At 37.4% G+C, this 17,923-nt stretch overlaps 1 protein-coding gene across 2 annotated transcripts in view; it reads left to right on the forward strand.

Moving 5' to 3' along the window:
* The window catches only part of LOC150108874 (uncharacterized), a 116,165-nt gene that overhangs the window by 25,360 nt on the left and 72,882 nt on the right, over positions 1-17,923 (forward strand). The gene's annotated exons all lie outside the window — the stretch shown is intronic.

A 17,923-nucleotide genomic window follows, 5' to 3' on the forward strand; every position in this document is an offset into this window, starting at 1 on the left:
CTACTTCCTCCAGTATAACTCCTCCCATAGAGTATGCAGCATCCCATCGATGTTTCCCAAACCTCAAGACCTTACATTTTGCTGCATTAAACTGATAACCCCATTCATTTGCCCATCTATCTAGCTTATTTAAATCCTCTTGCAGGGCTACCACATCTGCACTATTACTAATAATCCTTCCCAGCTTCGCATCATCCGCAAACAACTGAATATCCCCCTGCAATCCACTGGCTATGTCATTGATATAAAGGTCCTAGTACTGAGCCCTGTGGGACCCCACTTGTAACCCTCTGCCTCCTGGAAACTGCTCCACCATACACAACTCTCTGATACCTATCAGACAGCCAATCCTGAATCCAGTTGACCAATCTGACATCCAGACTCATGTGCTGCAACTTAAATATCAGCTTATCATGTGGCACCCTGTCAAATGCCTTCGCCAAGGCTAAGAAAATTGCAGTATATGCCTTTTCCTCATCTAATGTTCTTGTAACTTTATTATAAAAGGCTAGCATATTGCTAAAACAAGAGCGTCCTTTCACAAATCCATGTTGATTCTCACAGATAACATTACCCTCATCTGCCCAATGTTGTATACGGTCCCTCACTACTTTCTCCAAGATCTTAACAACTACTGATGACACACAGACTGGCCTATAATTAGACACTTCCAGTCTGTTACCACCCTTATGCAATGGCACTGTCTTACCTTCCTTCCATTCCCTGGGCACCTTTGCCAAAGCCAGACTTTCATTGAAAAGCCACGTTAAAGGCACTGTCAGTTTCCTAGTACATTCTCTCAAAACTCGTGGTGAAATACCACCCAGTCCCACAGCTTTACTGACATCCAGAGTACTCAGTATCTGAAACACACTCTCCTCCTGTACCTCCAGACCTCGAACCAGTACTATCCCCGTGGCATTAAAACTGACTCCTCTAAGATGAAATACTCCAATAAAGTGTTCATTGAACAATTCCACTATGTCCTCTGCATCAGTCACTCTATTCCCATTTTTATCCCACAATATCATTCTTCCACAGTCATTTCTCCTCCTACTGGCCACATAGCTAAAAAATTCCCTAGGATTTTCTTTGGATCTTAGGGCCAATCTCCTCTCATATTCCAGTTTTGCTTTCCTTACCACACTAGTCACTCTTCTGGCGTGTGTCTTATATTCCTCATGCATCTCTTCACCTGTCTCCTTATATCTTCCATAGCCTCTTTTTCGCATGCAGTTCCTATTTAACATTGTTTGTCATCCACTTTACTCCAAATTGCGTCCTCTTCTTCACTCATGGTATACAACTTACCATTGCTGATAACAAATATTCTTTCACAATTTCCCACGCACTAGTGATATCCCGGCCTTCCAATTCCTCCCTCCATGAAACTTCCCGAAGTTATCGTCTAAGACTATTATAATCACCTGCCTTATAATTCCACATAAGTTCCCGTCTCTTTGATACTCCTGCATGTCTATTCATTTTCCAAGTCAACACCATATGGTCACTCTCTCCAACTGGTGGGAGAGACGTCAACTCAGTTATTATCAACTCTTCTGATGCTATAACCAAATCCAAAACTTTTGAACCTCTTGTTCCCTCTGTTACATGTTGCCTAAGACATTTGTCCCTCAAGAATTCTAGAAATTCCATTCCCCTATTGCTACATGCATCTTCCTCTCTCCAATTTATACTACTGAAGTTAAAATCTCCCATAACAATCATTCCTCTTGCACTTGCCAAACTTAGGTGTCTAAACATCTCCTGGTCCCCATCCTCTGTGCTCCTGGGTCTGTAGCAACACTCCACTAAATATCCTGTCTTGCCTACCTCTACCTCACACCATACGCCCTCAAAATCATTTGTCTCACTTCCTTCCAAATTCTCCACTCTTAGAGGACATAGGTCATCGCTTATCATAAGCAGTACCCCACCACCACGCTTTCCCCTTCCACGCTTTCTTATAATCAATAAAACAGATGAATACTTCTGAAATTCTCCTGTTCTTTCCAAAATCCATCTCATGTTTGCTATTTGGTCTTTAGTTCCTAAACCTCTCCTAAAGCCTGCCTGTTCTTGTGGCATTTCTGTATTCACGTATAACTCCAGCCTTTGTTGGATCACTTTAAGCATAACTTTACTTGTATGTGAAATTAAAGCAATAGTTCTGTAATTCTCACAATCTCTGGCATTTGATTTTTTGGGGAGTGGGATGAATACTGATATTTTCCAATCTCTAGGCCAGTATATTTTCTTCCAAACCTGTTGATAAATTTCAGTCAATATATTCACTACTTCATTCCCAGCTGCTCTCAGTAATTCCACTGACATGCCATCAGCTCCAGGAGCTTTTCCTTTTGGCAGCTGTTCCATTGCTAATATTACTTCACTTTTCATTATCATGGGTTCCTCAACAAATTCTCTCCTTTCAAATTCTCCTTCAATATATTATTTTCTTATACAAATCCTCTACATACTCTTTCCATCATTATTTCACCATCATCAGACATTTACCTGAATTACTTTTTACAACTCCTAATCTAGGAATAAACTCCCCTGTAACATCATTTATTTTTTTTAAACATATCTCTTCTTCTACCCATAGTATTGCATTCTTCAGTTTCCTTGCACCTTTTGTTTAGATGTTTTTCCTTATCTTTCCTAGCTTGTCTTTGGAAATCTGCACTCAGTTGTCTAACCCTTTCTCTGTTTCTCTGAAGTTTCATTTTTCTTTTTTCCTCTGCTATTTGAATAGCTTCTTCCGACAACCATTTGCAATCATTCTTTCTTGTTGCTTTATTAAGAGTCTTCTTTGCTGTTGCTGCTTCTATGACTGTACATTTTGTTTCTTCCCACAGTTCTTCTAATTCTCTTCCTGTCTTCTCCAAACTTTTTAATTTCTTTCTGACTTCCACTTATATGCTTCATTTATAGGATCTAAATCAAATCTGATACTGACCTTCTGTTTCTTCTTAGCCCTTAATTTCAATTTAACTTCAGCTATCAATAATTCATGATCTGTTCCACAGTCTGCACCAGTTAATGTGTTTGCTGCTTGTATAGCACTCCTCCACCTTCTGCTGGCAACAATATAATCTATCTGATTTCTGTATTCTCCATTAATTGAAGTCCATGTACAGTCTTCTTCTATGTTGTTGGATCAAGTGTTTGCAATGAAGCAATTGTTTCTCAACACAAAACTCCAATACATTATAACTCCAACATCCTTTCTCTTGCTTCATTTCTCAGTCCTAAACCAAATTTTCAAGTGATGCCTCATTCTTCCTTTTCACTCACTTTTGCATTCCAGTCACCTAATATCAAAAGGAAGTCTGTTTTATCAGTACTGTATACTACTTCTTGCAAACTGCTGTAAAATTCTTTTACTTCATCTTCACTTGAATCTATAGTGGGTGCATACACCTGTATGAGTGTAGCACTCACTGGGCCTTTATTCTGATGAGAATTATTCTGTCAGACACTGGGCTGTAACTCAAAATGTATTTTCTGTATTCTCTTCTAAGAATGCTACTCCATTTCTTCCAAGGTTTCATGTCCAGAGTAATACATCATGAAATCATCGGTATCAAAGTGGCCCATTCCTGTCCATCTCAGTTCACTGATTCCTAACATCTTAACTCGACTTCTCATTTCTTTTTTTCACCATTTCCAGTTTTCCTTGATACATACTTCTTGCATTCCATGTTCCTGTTTTATGGAAATCAGTAAAGCGGAGGTATCTTCTTTTGAGATTAACTCATCAGAAGTTTAACTTCCAGAAGGCTTTGATCCAGCTTCATTATTTTTGTTAACTTCATTGGAACTTCCTCTGTGCTTTTCCCCAGTAGCCATTTCAGTGCCTTCTAACCTTGTTGTCCCATCTTCCAGCACTATATCACAATAACTTAAGCTTCTGTTCATAAGATTTTCTTGGCAAAATATATACAGAAGTGGTTTCCATTGCCTTCTTCTGTGTTTGCTTAGCCTACCAAGTAAGGCTAAACAAACTGCAAGAGATGAAGAAAAGTAAAATAGGAAAGATTGGAGGGGAGGGAAGGAGCAAAAAGGAAAGAAAGAAGAGTAGGGACCAGTGTACAGATAATATAACAGATATATATTACATGAAATAAGGCATGGTCCAGCAGCAGGTACCTCGGGTTTGTCACTCCTGTACTCATTAAAGGAAGCCCTTGAGGGCAATTTATAGCCAAGCGAAAAATCTTTCAAGAACTACATTATTCCTTACTATATGTTGGAGATATTGTTTTTATGATAAGTTTCTGAACATATATCAAAATGTATCTCAAATGGTATTTTCTAAAGGATTTTTGTTAATAACCCATAAATTTTCAGACTGTTTGAAGGTGCTGAAGACAGATAATTCAGATGGATGCATATTGGATTTCTTGTATTTTGTTCAGTGTTCTCTAACAGAGAGGGAAAAATAGGTAGTCACCAATATCAGTCTTTATTTGATTACAAACAGTTGTGAACATAACCTGATTTTGTGCATCAGAATTCTTACTTAATAATTATCAAGTCATCAGGATTCTTACTTAATAATTGTATGGGCACCGCCATGGCATCCGAAGACTCATGGGAGACCCAAACTCTCCACACAATGATTATCATACCTCTTCTTGAACTCATTAATGGACAGAGCATTTACAACTAATCCTGGCAACTCATTCCATTCACCACTCTCCAAGCAAAAAATCTAGTCCTCACACCCCCTACTTACTCAATTTCCAGGGATGACCTCTTGTTCTGTCCCATCTAGCTATATGCTGAAAAAACATTTCCTCTACATCAGTCCAATAAAAAGTCCATTAAATAACTTAAGTGTTTCTATCAGGGGTGTTTAAGGGTCAAAGCTGTATAACTGAGAGGAGACCTCCACATGGCCTTTAAAGGAATGCGGAGAACCGACCAGGGCTTCTGACCTAATGTCCAATCCTCACCTTCTCGTGGTGCACCCTGTTGGGTATCTACTTGGATACTGAACGGATGAGGATGGGCTGTCAATTTGGAATATAGCCGACCAAATTGTATTCTTATTGGTTAAACCAAAATATAGAATGATGGTACAACATGACAAAATTTCATGCCGGCTGGGCCGTCGCCCGGTTAAACAAGGCCCCTGTTGTTTTCGCCAGGGAACCAGGGCGAACAGCGAAAAGTCAGCTACTGGAAAAAATCTGAAAATAAACCCCAACTCAACATCACCAGAGTTAAAGATCGGTACTATCAACGTAAGAAGCCTGAATGGCAAAGAAATGGAGCTAGCTGAGGAATTAGATAAGTACCAGATAGACATAATAGGGTGACTGAAACAAAAAAGACCAAAACTGGTGAGATCGTTCTGAGCAATAAATACAAAATGTTATATTCAGGCAATGACTTTCAAGGAAAAGAAGGAGTAGCCATAGTATTCAACACAAAATACGAGGCTAATCTTCTTGAATGGCAGTCAGTCTCAAGTAGAGTAATGTGAACAGATATGAGAATGGGGAACTGGACAATGAGACTTATTTGTGCCTATGGTCCCACAGAAGGTTCTACTAAGGTAGAAGTGGAGAAATTTTTTGAGGCTTTAGAAAAAGCAACTGACACACAAAAAAATGAAAAGTTGGTCCTTGTTGGGGATCTAAATAGCAGAGTAGGAAATGATTGTGAGACATACAAAAATATTTTGGGAAAATTTGGAGAAAAGAGCAAAGCTAATAATAATGGCAAATATCTGTTGGATTTCTGCTCAGGACATGGACTGGTTATTACTTACACCATGTTCCAACATAAAAATGTGCACAAATTCACATGGAGAGAAGAGGCTAGGAATAAGAAACGTCTCATTGACTATGTAATTGTTGATAGTGATGTTTTCTCCCTGGTGCAGGACACCAGAGTGTACAGAGGATTTGAAATTGGAAGTGATCACTATTTAGTCTTGAGCAGGATAAAATTGAATTCCATATTGAAAAGAATAACATGTAAGAAAGTTTTAAAGCGAATAAAAGTTGAGCAGCTCTTAGAAGTGAACTGTAGACTAAAATACACAAAGATTATTGAAGAAAAAATGAAAGAGTTTGAGAACAGGAATCAAACCTTGGAGATTCAGTGGCAAACTCTGAAGAAAACATTGATTGATTCTGCCAGAGAGGCATGTGGTGAGGTTGTCTGTAAGGATAAAAAAATCAGAACTTCCTGGTGGACACAGAAAGTTAAAGAGGCAGTGAAGGAAAAGAAGAAAGCATACCAAAAGTTCCTGTCAAATAAGTCAGCTTGTGCTCTTAGAGAATATAGAGACAAATGCAAGAATGCTAAACACTGTGTAAAACTAGCTAAACAAAAGTCATGGGAGGACTTTGGCAGGAATATAGAAAATAAATATCAAGAAGGTGGCAAAATATTCTGGAGGTTGTTGAAGAAGCTTAAGAATGGAGGAAAGAGTTCTGTAAAAGGAATTAGAGATGATAAAGGTGACATGAAAACGGGAGAAAAAGATATCCTTTTGAAGTATGGAGTAATTATTTTGAAAAACTGCTAAATGAAACAAGCAGTGATGACAGCACAGTGGTAAAAAACACTGACCAGGCATGCAGTCAGGAATACATATCCATACTTGAAGTAGAAAAAGCCACCAAAGGCTTGAAATGTGGAAAGGCAGCAGGAGTAGATGATATTCGACCAGAAAAGCTGAAGTATGGTGGTATAAGAGTCTTACAGTGGCTGCACTGCACAGTTCAGAAAGCCTGGACAGAGGGACGAATTCCCGATGATTGGAGTAGAGCTCTCATAGTACCCATATATAAAAAGGGAAATAAAACTGCATGTGAGAATTACAGAGCTATTTCCCTACTGAGTGTTCCTGGCAAGATCTATGCAAGTATACTTGAGAAACGGTTGAGAAGAATTGTGGAAGAAAAGCTTGGTGAAGAACAAGCTGGATTCAGGCTAAATAGAGGCTGTTAGGATCAGATCTTCATTTTACGACAAATAGTTGAGAAAGCATGGGAATATAACAAAGATCTGTATTTAAGTTTTGTCGATCTGGAAAAGGCATTTGACAAGGTGCCAAGAGAGAAGCTATTGAATACGTTGCAGTTATATGGTGTCAATGAGGCATTATATCAAGCAATACTTAGTCTTTATTTGAGTTGTAAGTCAGCAGTTAGAATTGAAGGAAGTACAGGAAGTTGGTTTAATGTTAAATCTGGTGTGAGACAAGGATGTACATTATCCCCTCTGTTATTCATTATCTATATGGATCACATTATGAAGGAAAGTGGTATTAAACATGATATGAAAATTGGAGATGTTAATGTCAGCTCTTTGCTTTATGCGGATGATGTTATACTTCTAAATAAATGTGCCACAAGTCTGCAAGATTCTCTGACTAAATTGAATAGCTGTTGTAATAGATGTGGTATGAAGGTCAGCAATAAAAAGACAAAGACAATGAAAATAGGCAGAATCATTGAAAATGTCAACTGTGTTGTGAATGGAGAACCTATGGAACAAGTAAAACATTTCAGCTATTTAGGCACAATTTTTACTGAAGATGGTAAATTAAATATAGAAATAGACAACAGAATCAGCAAAGCTGGTATGGTGGGAAGTCAATTGAATAAATTCATATGGAATAAGAGAGAAATTAGTTGGAACACTAAATTAGCTGTATACAAGACAGTGTTCAAACCAGTTTTAACTTATGGATCTGAGAGCTGGCTCAGAAGTAAAACATTTAACCAAAGACTAGACACCACAGATATGAGAGTCCTGAGAACGATTATAGGCGTCAACAGATGGCATCAATGGCAATATCATATTAAAAACGAGGATGTTAGGAAAGAACTTGACATTGTCAGCATCCAGGAATGCGTTAGCAGAGCTAATCTCAGGTGGTATGGTCACTTAAACAGAATGGGCGAGGAAAGATTAGCAAAACAAGTGTTCTCTGCCAGGTTGGCAGGAAAACGACCCAGAGGAAGACCAAGATATAGGTGGATTGATACGGTACAAAGTGCCTTAGACGATAGAAATATAAGATCTGATAATGTTGGAGTCTTGATAAGTAACAGACTGATTTGGAGGAAAATTGTAGATAGAAAATTAATAATGATGTAATTTTTTTCATGTAGTACTATCATATCCTGTACACCACTTGAGGGTACATGGCAGGAATTTGATGATGATGATGATGATGTGTTTCTATCATCTTCCTTTTTTTTGCCTATCAACCAACTTCTGCACCCCACAAACCCCCAATCTATTCTCATGGAGAGCATCCCACAGATCACTCATCTTGGTCACTCACCTCTGAATTCTTTCTACTACTTCCTCATTCCCAAGAAACTCGGACCTGAGCACAGCAATGTCGATGTGGACACATCAAGGCCTTATAAAAAGGAATAACAACTTCATTATTATTATTTCTACTTGTTAGTGTGTTCTTCATTAGCCAAGTAATCTTATGAGCTGTCTTGGCAAACTTAGCAATATGTCCTCAAAACTTCAACTCTCTATTTTCTATCACCCCAAAATCCCTAGTTTCATCTATTTCCTGGAGTACAGTTCTATCAGTGTGGTAGACAGTTTGCAAATGATTTATCCCAAAATGCATAACTTTGCATTTCTCCATATTACCACCCAGATGGCCATACAGATAAAATGTATCAAAAATATGTGCTTCGTATCCATATTATTTCTATAATATCCAAAGATTATATTGACTTCAACTGACAGTTTGCATCTGTAATTATGAATCTATATAAATGTCAAGGCTGGTATGGTGATTAAACTGATACACATTATCTTTTGCCCATGTTGACAGCCTATTTAATCAACCTGCAAGTTCTTCACATCACCTGGATAAACTATTACTCTACCCAGTTTCATTTCAGCCTAGGGAGAGTGGATGTTGAAAGTGGCAGTGAATGTGTGTGTATGGAGATGGAGTATATTGCTATGTGGGTGGGGAAGTTGAGACTGAACATATATATATGTCATAAGTGGTGATAAAGGTGATTGGACAGGTATGGTGGGAAAGTCACAACCAACATGTGGCTTGGATAGGACTGGTTATGGACCTAAAAATGAACTGCTGTGTTTGTTTACAAATGCCTGAAGTATCAGAAATAAGAGGGATGAAATGGTTTTAGTGATTGAGTTTATTTGCCCCAAAATCATTGGGATTAGTGAAATGTGATTGAATGAAGATGATATCTTAATGGAAATAGAAATGGAAGGATACAGTATTTTACTAGGATAGAAAGAGCAAGAAGGGAGGAGGGAGTGCTGCTGATGATGATGAAGTTCACATAAGGTAATCATGAACGAGGGAAATAATGGAAATGGTTATAAGGCGGTGTGGTGTAACGTGGAGGTTGAGAAGACATATTTAGTTAGATGTTATAGACCAGGGAATGTGGAGGATAGTGATGAAGAAATGTATAAACAACTTAGGTTAGTGAACTAAGGAAGGATAATCATTATGGGCGATTTTAATTATGTTGGCATAGACTGGAATGAAGAATTTGGAAATAACGAAAACGAATTTCTCAAGTTCTTGAGAGATAACTGTCTCAGTCAGTGCGTAAAGGAGGGCACATGAGGATCGAGAGTTCTAGATCTGATCATTTCATCAGAGGATATAATTGTGAGCGGGAGTTTCACATTTTCCTCCAGTTGGTGAAAGGAATCATGAAGTGATTACCTGTGTTATGGCTAGTCATATGCAGACTTTTGTGAGGAAAGGATATATATGTGGAATTATAAGGATGGTGATTATGACAAGCTTAGGCGACAGCTTGTAGCTATAACATGGAATGAGAAGTTGAGCAGTAAGGAAATAAATGCTGCATGGAAACTGACAAAGAAATACATAACAACATCGATGTGTGAATGTATTCTGAAGGTCAAAAGGCTGAATAAGGTAGGTGTAAAATGGATGAATGTGGAGCTTAAACATGAAATCTGGGAAAAGTACTTTGGAGGAAGTACAAGATGAATAATGGTAATAATCACTTATACAAAGAGTATAAAGAACAAGCTAGGAGAGTGACTCATAGTAAGGAAAACAAAAGTAGAGCATGAGCAGAAATTGGCAAATCAGGCAAAGAAAAACCCTAGAGAATTTTTTTTTAAATATGTGGCAAGTAAAAGGAAGAATGATCATGGTAAGATGATGTTAATTGATTAAAATGGTATAATGGTAACTGCTGCAGAAGTTGTTGAGGTATTCAGTGATCAGTTTATAAGGGTGTTTCATCCTGATCAGGGTGAAATCATGAGGAACTTAAGTGTAGAGGACAGGAGAGGATAGCTTAATTGTGAGTGAGCAGGAGGTATTTGAGGAAATAAATAAACTTGATATCAGTGAGGCTTTAAACTCATTCATTGTTTTTGCACTAACTACACTCATTCTCTCTCGGATAATGCATTCTACTCAACTATTTTCAGTATGCAAAAAAAAAAAAAAAAATTAATAAATAAAAATAAAAAATACCTGCTTCTCTCTACTTACACTCTTCTCATACAACTTATACAGGTATGGGCTTGTATAAGTTGTACGAGAATAAGCAAAATCTCTTCCTCATTAGTCTGGTAAAAACCATTCATTGTAAATGGCATTTTCTCACCCATAACCAGATTTTACATTTCATGCAAAATAATTTGCTGGTCTAGTTGACTGAGTGGTTAGCATATCTACTCTTCAACAAGCAGGCTGCAGGTTCAAATCCTGCTATGGGCGTGGGTGTATGTGATAGATGCCGGCCTGGTTAGCCGAGTGGATAGCGTATCCACTCTCCACCCAAAAGACTGTGGGTTTGAATTCCACCATGGGCATGGATGTTTATGATTGTCTGTGAAAATAGTGGTGGTGGTCGGCGGTAGATGGCGTTGGTGTAGATGATGAAGGTAGTTGCGGCTAGTGGAGTGGTGGAGATGGAGAGTTGTACAGTGGTTATTATTATTATTATTATATCCAAAGACTCATCGAGGTGCCCTCGATGAATCTTTGGACTCCCTGGAGGTGTTATATAATAATAATAATGTGTGAGAAAAAATAATCTTTAGCATGTTCATAGTACTAATACTATAGGTTTACAACTGTTGTGAGTGGGAGTCAGTAGTGTCAACAGGGTGTAGTATAGAGGCAGCCTGCCTCACAGTGCTGCTTAATAAGGGTGCTCATCTTGTTCAGCCATATTGCGGTAGGTGCCGTCGTTATGCTAATAATTCCTGTTAGCGTAGCAAGTGTGTAAAGAAATTTTTCCAAGCTTAAACTGATTAAAAATTATTTGCAAACAGCAATGACCCAAGAAAGATTGGTTGGTCTAGCAACTATATCGATAGAGGTGGAGATAGATAGCTTATAATTTAAATTTAGAAGAGCTTATAAACAGTTTTATTATGCGATATTTCCATAGAGCAAACATTTAATTAATACTGTTATGTAATCGTTTTTCATTAATGTTTCTCTTGTAATAAAAATTAAATAGAATTGGAGATTGCCTTATATTTTTGTCTTATGATCCATCAGGGGTAATATTTAATTGTTTGCCTCAGAGCGCAATCTAATCTGGCGATGGCCATGGTGAGAGTCACATAAAAAAAAAATGTTTAGTAGCTGCCAGAATAATGAATTTTTAATTTTGCCTACACCTGTATATGAAAAATAAAATTAATTTATTCAGTAATTTAAAATTCTGGAAACAGGTTGAAGAAATATGGGATATAGGAGTGTGGCCAACAAGGAGATGAAATTCAGTAGACATATTTTATTATTATTATTATTATGGGACACCTCCAGGGAGTCGAAGGGACTCGTTGAGGGAGGACATCTACTCTATGATTGTCTGTCTCCACCATCTACAATGAACTGCAGCTACCATCATCATCTACTCCAACACCATCTTCTGCCCACCACCACTACCACTAGTGTTTTCACAGACAATCACAAACATCCATTCCCACGGTGGGATTCAAACCCGCAGCCTTCTGACTGGAGAGTGGATACGCCAACCATTCGGCCAACCAGGCCAGCAAGAAGTGGAAACAACTCATATTGAATTACTGTAATGGTGAGGAAGAAATTTAAGACAAAAAGTCCTGACAAATAGAAATTAAGAGTATTGTATTTCTATTGCACAAATTCACACTTTCTAAACATTTGCACACATTTCATAACTTAGTTTTTATGATGATGAGAACATTGACTGAGACTGGTAAAGTGAGAAAAGAATCTTCAAGTTAATCAAGACCATTTGCAGACTTCTCTGGACAGCCGTATTAAATGATAATTTTGCATTAAAAATAATACATTTAATCTATCAGCTGCTTTCTCTTTCTTTGTAGCGTTGAGGTATAAATTTGTTTAAAAACATAATTAACTTATGTGGTTATTCTTTTTTTTGTTTGTGTGAAAAAGAATTCTGTAATAACATAGTAAAATTCAAGATAGGGTCCATTAATGTAAGAAGTATCAATGGAAAAGAAGAAAGAACTGGCCAGAGAATTAGAGATACTGTATTGATATGGTTGGTGCTACTGAAATAATAAATAAAGACAAAAGTAGGTGAAATTCTTCTAAATAACAGCCACAAGATGTTCTTTTCAGGTAAGAATGGTCGGGGAAAAGGAAGAAGCTATACTATTCTACACTAAACATGAAGATAACCTTGAACAACAGACAGTTTCAAATAGAGTAATGTGAGCAAATTTCAAAACAGAGAACTGGACATTAAATTAATCTCTGTGTATGGTTACACAAAAGGATCTACTAAGGAAGAAGTGGAGGAATTTTAAGAACCATTAGACAAGGCAGCTGACATAAAGAAAAAAATGTAAGAATTGTGTAAAGAAAAAGTTTGTCATTTTTGGAGATTTAAACAGCAGAGTAGGAAATGAATACCAGAATGTTTGGGAAAAATGTTAGAGAAAGAAGCACAATAATAATTGTAAGCTTGTACTTGATTTCAGTTCAGGATATGGATTTGTCATTAACATGATATTCATTCCTTCAGGATACAAGTATACAGAGGATTTGAAGTAGTTAGTCATCACCATTTTGTTTAGCAGGATAAAAATTAATTTTTATCCTGCTCAAAAGAATGAAGCTTATTAGTGGATTCAGTACACGTGTTTTTCATCTAAGTCATTATTTTTAGTGGATATTAGTGAAATTGTTATATATATTTGGTGGTATTTTGTTTCTTTTTTACTATGTAGTTAAGTTATGTTGTTTAGTCAACTATTATTAAGAGATATACTTTTCATAATCGTTTTTTTGTTATGGCACTGATGCATATGAGAAAAATGACAACCAAGACATCGATGTTGACTGATATCAGCATGTGGGATTTGGTGCAATGTAGCATGTGTTTAATGTATTTGTTGCCGAGAGCAAATGATTTGTGGTATGAAATCAATAATGGATAAAATATTTGTCAGAAATGTTTTGTAAGCGAGTATAAGAAATGCAAGTCACAAAAGGATGACATGACTGATAATAAGGATATAAGCAGGATTGTCAAAGTGTTGTGGAGAATGCAGAGGAAGCAGTGAATATAATATGCATGAGAGTTTGAAGGAAGTGGTTGAAAGTAAAATGGATGATGAGATGCTAGCACGGAAAGAAATTGCATGCTTATGTGGAGTCCTTTCACAGGACGGAATGTGAGCTTGAGCGACTGAAGAAACGATTGCCGTGGGGTACAGAAGGATGGAGAATGAAAGAAAGAGTGAATGGGAAAAGCATCAAAGTGCAAGAAACTTGGAGAAAAGAGAGAGTATTATATGGGGATTCGATGATAAGAGGTATATTTAATGAGAAAGTGACAAAAGCATGTTTTCCAGGTGTGAGGATAAAGGATATTAGTGACACTGTAAGTATGCAAAAGAATGAAGCAAACAAGTTAATTGCTTTGGCTGGCGTAAATGATTTGAAAGGTGAGAAATATGCAATGAGAGAAGATGTGAAAGAGTTGTTAGTGGAAGCAAAAATAAACACAAGAAAGTAAAGATTGCGAGTCTGCTACCTCAGTATGATAAGACAGAACTGGGAAGAAGGGCCATGATTGCAGATGTGTCAGTGAGAAGGTTGTGCAAGAGAAATGGTGTGCAGTTTATTGATGTGTGGAGTGAATTTGATGGATGAAAGGGCTTATAAATACCCATTGGACTTCATTTAAATGGTTTTGGAGTTAAATGTTTGGAGAAAATGTTGCTTAGTGAGAGTGTAGTAGTGCAAAACCAGGGAAAAAACTAGAGATATTAGGGAGGATGAAATCAAGCATATATCTTTCCAACCCTGTGATAAATGAGCATGTGTTACAGTCATGATTATGCAATGCCAAATGGGATTTCACAGGGTTAGCAAGATACATGCCTGATTTCATCCTCCCCAATATCTCTAGTTTCCCTGGAGTTAGATGTTTGGAGAAAGTGTTGCTTAGTGAGAGTATGGTAATGGAAAACATGGGAAACTAGAGATATTAAGGAGGATGAAATCAAGCATATATCTTGATTTTTCTGGCAACTCTGTGTTAAATGAGCATGTGTTACGGTAATGATTATGCAGTGCCAAATGGGATTTCACAGGTCTCCAATTTCAGTGGGTTGTATTTTCAGGGAGGATAGAAGGAACAGGACAGGAGATGGGGTATTGCTGTGATAGTTGCAGAATTACAACCACAAAATTAGAAGGTAAAGAAGATTTTAGGTCTGAGGGAGATGGTTCATTTGAGGTTGTCTTGTGTGAGATAAAGGCAAATAGGACAAAATATGTTGTTGGGTGCTGCTATAGACCTGGGGGGGGGTTTCACAGGAAGATATAGATGCCATGTCAACATATTAGCATAATGAATGTAGGCTAAGCAATTGTTATGGGAGACTTTAACTATGGGGACATCGATTGACAGGAGAAAAGAGGGGCATGGCAAGATGGAAGTGGGATTTATACAGTTGCTAGGGGATAATTACATGAATCAACATATTATGGAGGGGACAAGGGGTTTGAGGGTGTTGGATCTGATAATAGCATCAGAAGATATATTCATAACTAAGGTAGACACTCTGCCTCCAATTGGGGAGAGAGTGACCATGCGGTTTTGTTCTGGGAAGTTGCCAAACATGTGGAGCTCTCTGTCAAGAAGAGGTTTATGTTCAACTATAAGACTGGTGATTATGAAACACTCAGGAGTCATCTTGGAACAGTGCCGTGGCTTGAGAAGCTGCAAGGAAAGAGTGTCAGTGGTGCATGGCGAGTGGTCAGAGATTGCTTGAGAGTAGCAGTATCAGACTGCATATCTAAGGTCAGGCCTAATCAGACTATGACAGAAAATTAGCCTAGCAGGCCATATTAAATCCAAAACAGTTTGTTCATTACGTAGCAAGTAAGAGGAAAAATGACTATGGTAGAATGACTTTAAACAATGCTCATAGTAGGCAGGTGACTGAACATAAAGAAATGCTTGAGTTGCTGAGTGGTCATTTTTGCAAAGGTGTATCATCCAGGTAGTGATTATACAGTTGCTGATATTATAGAGATGCATATCAACATTGAGGTAGATGAACAGGAGGTGTTCAGCATATTAAAAAATATGAATGTGATCATGGTAGTCAGACTGGATAGCATATCAGCCATCCAGTCCGTGGGCTACGTGAATGTGCAAGAGAATTGGTATTGCTTCTAATGAAGTTGTTTAATCTAATCTCAGCTCTAGCAGGGTTCCGAGGGAGTGGAAAGAGGATAAGATAGTACCATTCCATAAAATTGGCTCCAAGACAGAGGTAGCAAACTACAGACCAATTAGTATCCAGAGTGATTGCTAAAGTATTAGGAAAGTTTGTGAAAGGTAAAATAGAGCAGTGGGTGGATAGGGATGATACTCTATAGTGGGCAGCATGACTTTGCAAAGGGTAGGTCCTGTCTTAGTAACTTATTCACATTTTATAATAAAGTGACAGTAGAATTGGATAAAGGTAACAGCTACACCATGATACTGCTCTACTTTGCCAAGTCATTTGACAGAATACCATGGAAAACTATTACAAAACTGGAGCAAATGGGAATGAATATGATGCTAGTAGCATGGATGGAGGTTGGATAACAGACAGTAGTGTATATGGTGGAGTGGGATCTAGGAGAATAATGGTGACTAGTGGAGTACCTCAGGTTTTGGTACTAAGGCCACTATTTAATTTGTATGACAATGACATAGGGAAAGATTTAAGAAGGGATATTTAGTTGTTTGCTGATGATGCAAAACTGAGGAGAGCAATGGTTAATAAAGGTGATGTAGATATGCTGCAGGATGATTTAAATAAATTGGCATTGTGGGCAAAGGATAATGATTGTCAATATAATGTTGCAAAATGTAAGGCTATGCACTTCAGGTTGAAAAGGTGTGTATCATGTTGATGGTATTGGATTGCAGGAAATTGATGAGGCTAGGGACTTGGGGATAATGGTGGACAAAGAGTTGAAGTTCAGAGGGCATATTGCAAAAGCTCAATGAATTACATGGATGTTGAAAAATTCACTAACAAGTAAAGATAAGGAAGTTATTATCCTTCTTTATAAGGCTATGATTAGACCACATCTTACTACTTCATACAAATTTGGTCACCTAGGTTTCTTGGGGACTAGGAGGTGGTCAAGAAGATTCAGAGACGAGTGACCAAGATGGTGACACATCTGTGGAATGCTCCCTTCGAAGATAGGCTGAAGGTTTGTGTGTGACAAAGTTTAGTTGATAGGCTGAAAAGAAGGGACATGATAGAAACTTTTGAGATATTAAAATGGGATTTATGAAATTGATGCAAGTGAAATTTTTCAATATACTCGTATGACAAATAGTCAGAGAACTAGGGGTCATCCATGGAGGTTGTGTAAGAGTGTGGTTAGTAGAGGTGTGCAGACCAGATATTTTGTGTGGAGTGTGGTGAGTGAGTGGAATACATTGTGAGAATTGGTTGTGAGTTCCCCGATGGTGAATGGATTGAAGGAGAGGTATGATGGGATTTGTGTGTATGATGGTTGATTTGGGTCTCACACGATGATGTCTCTGGACTCCTTGGAAATGCCATAAAATAATAATAATTATAATCATAATTTCATATTGAAAAGAAAAATATGTATAAAAGTTTTAAAAATAATCCAAGTGTTCAAGCTGCTTTCAGAGAACTCTGAACTCAAATCTCATATGGATCTCACAAAAGTACCAGGATAGCAGGATTCCTGTTCCCGGGATAAATCATCGGAATAGGAATTTGTACATCCGGAAAAGACATATGACAAGGTGCCAAGAGAAAGTCTATTCAAAACACTACAATTTTATGGTGTAAATGGGATATTATAGAGAACAACAAATGATAAAGGGTACAGGAAGATGATTTGTTATAAAATCAGCTGTAAGACAACGATGCACCTTATTCTACTGTTATTCATCATCTGTATGGATTGCATTATGAAGAAATTCTTCATAATGTGATTTGAATGAGATGACAGCAGAAGTGGAAATATTTCAGTACACTTTTTAATGAAGATGACAAATTAAATATTGTAATAGACAACACAACTAACAAAGCTGTTATGGTTGTGAGTCAATTGAATAAATGTATATGGAATTAGAAAGGAATTAGTCAAAACATTTTATAAACTAGCTATGTACAAGTGTTCAAACCAATTTTAACTTAAGGATCTGAGAGCTGGTTTAGACGTAAAACAGTTGATCAAAAACTAAAGATATGAGAGTTCTGAGAAAAAAAATTAGGAGAGGGAACAGATAGAGTCATTGGCAGAATTATATTAAAAATGAAAATGTTAGGAAGGAACTTGACCTTGTTAGTTCAAAAATGCATGAGAAGATCTAATCTAAGTATGGTCTCTTAAATAGAATGGGAGTGGAAATGT

The sequence above is a fragment of the Typopeltis vanoorti genome, chromosome 2 (genome assembly GCF_054136105.1).
Source record: "Typopeltis vanoorti isolate ZY-2024b chromosome 2, IOZ_Tvanoo_1.0, whole genome shotgun sequence".
NCBI lineage: Eukaryota > Metazoa > Arthropoda > Arachnida > Uropygi > Thelyphonidae > Typopeltis > Typopeltis vanoorti.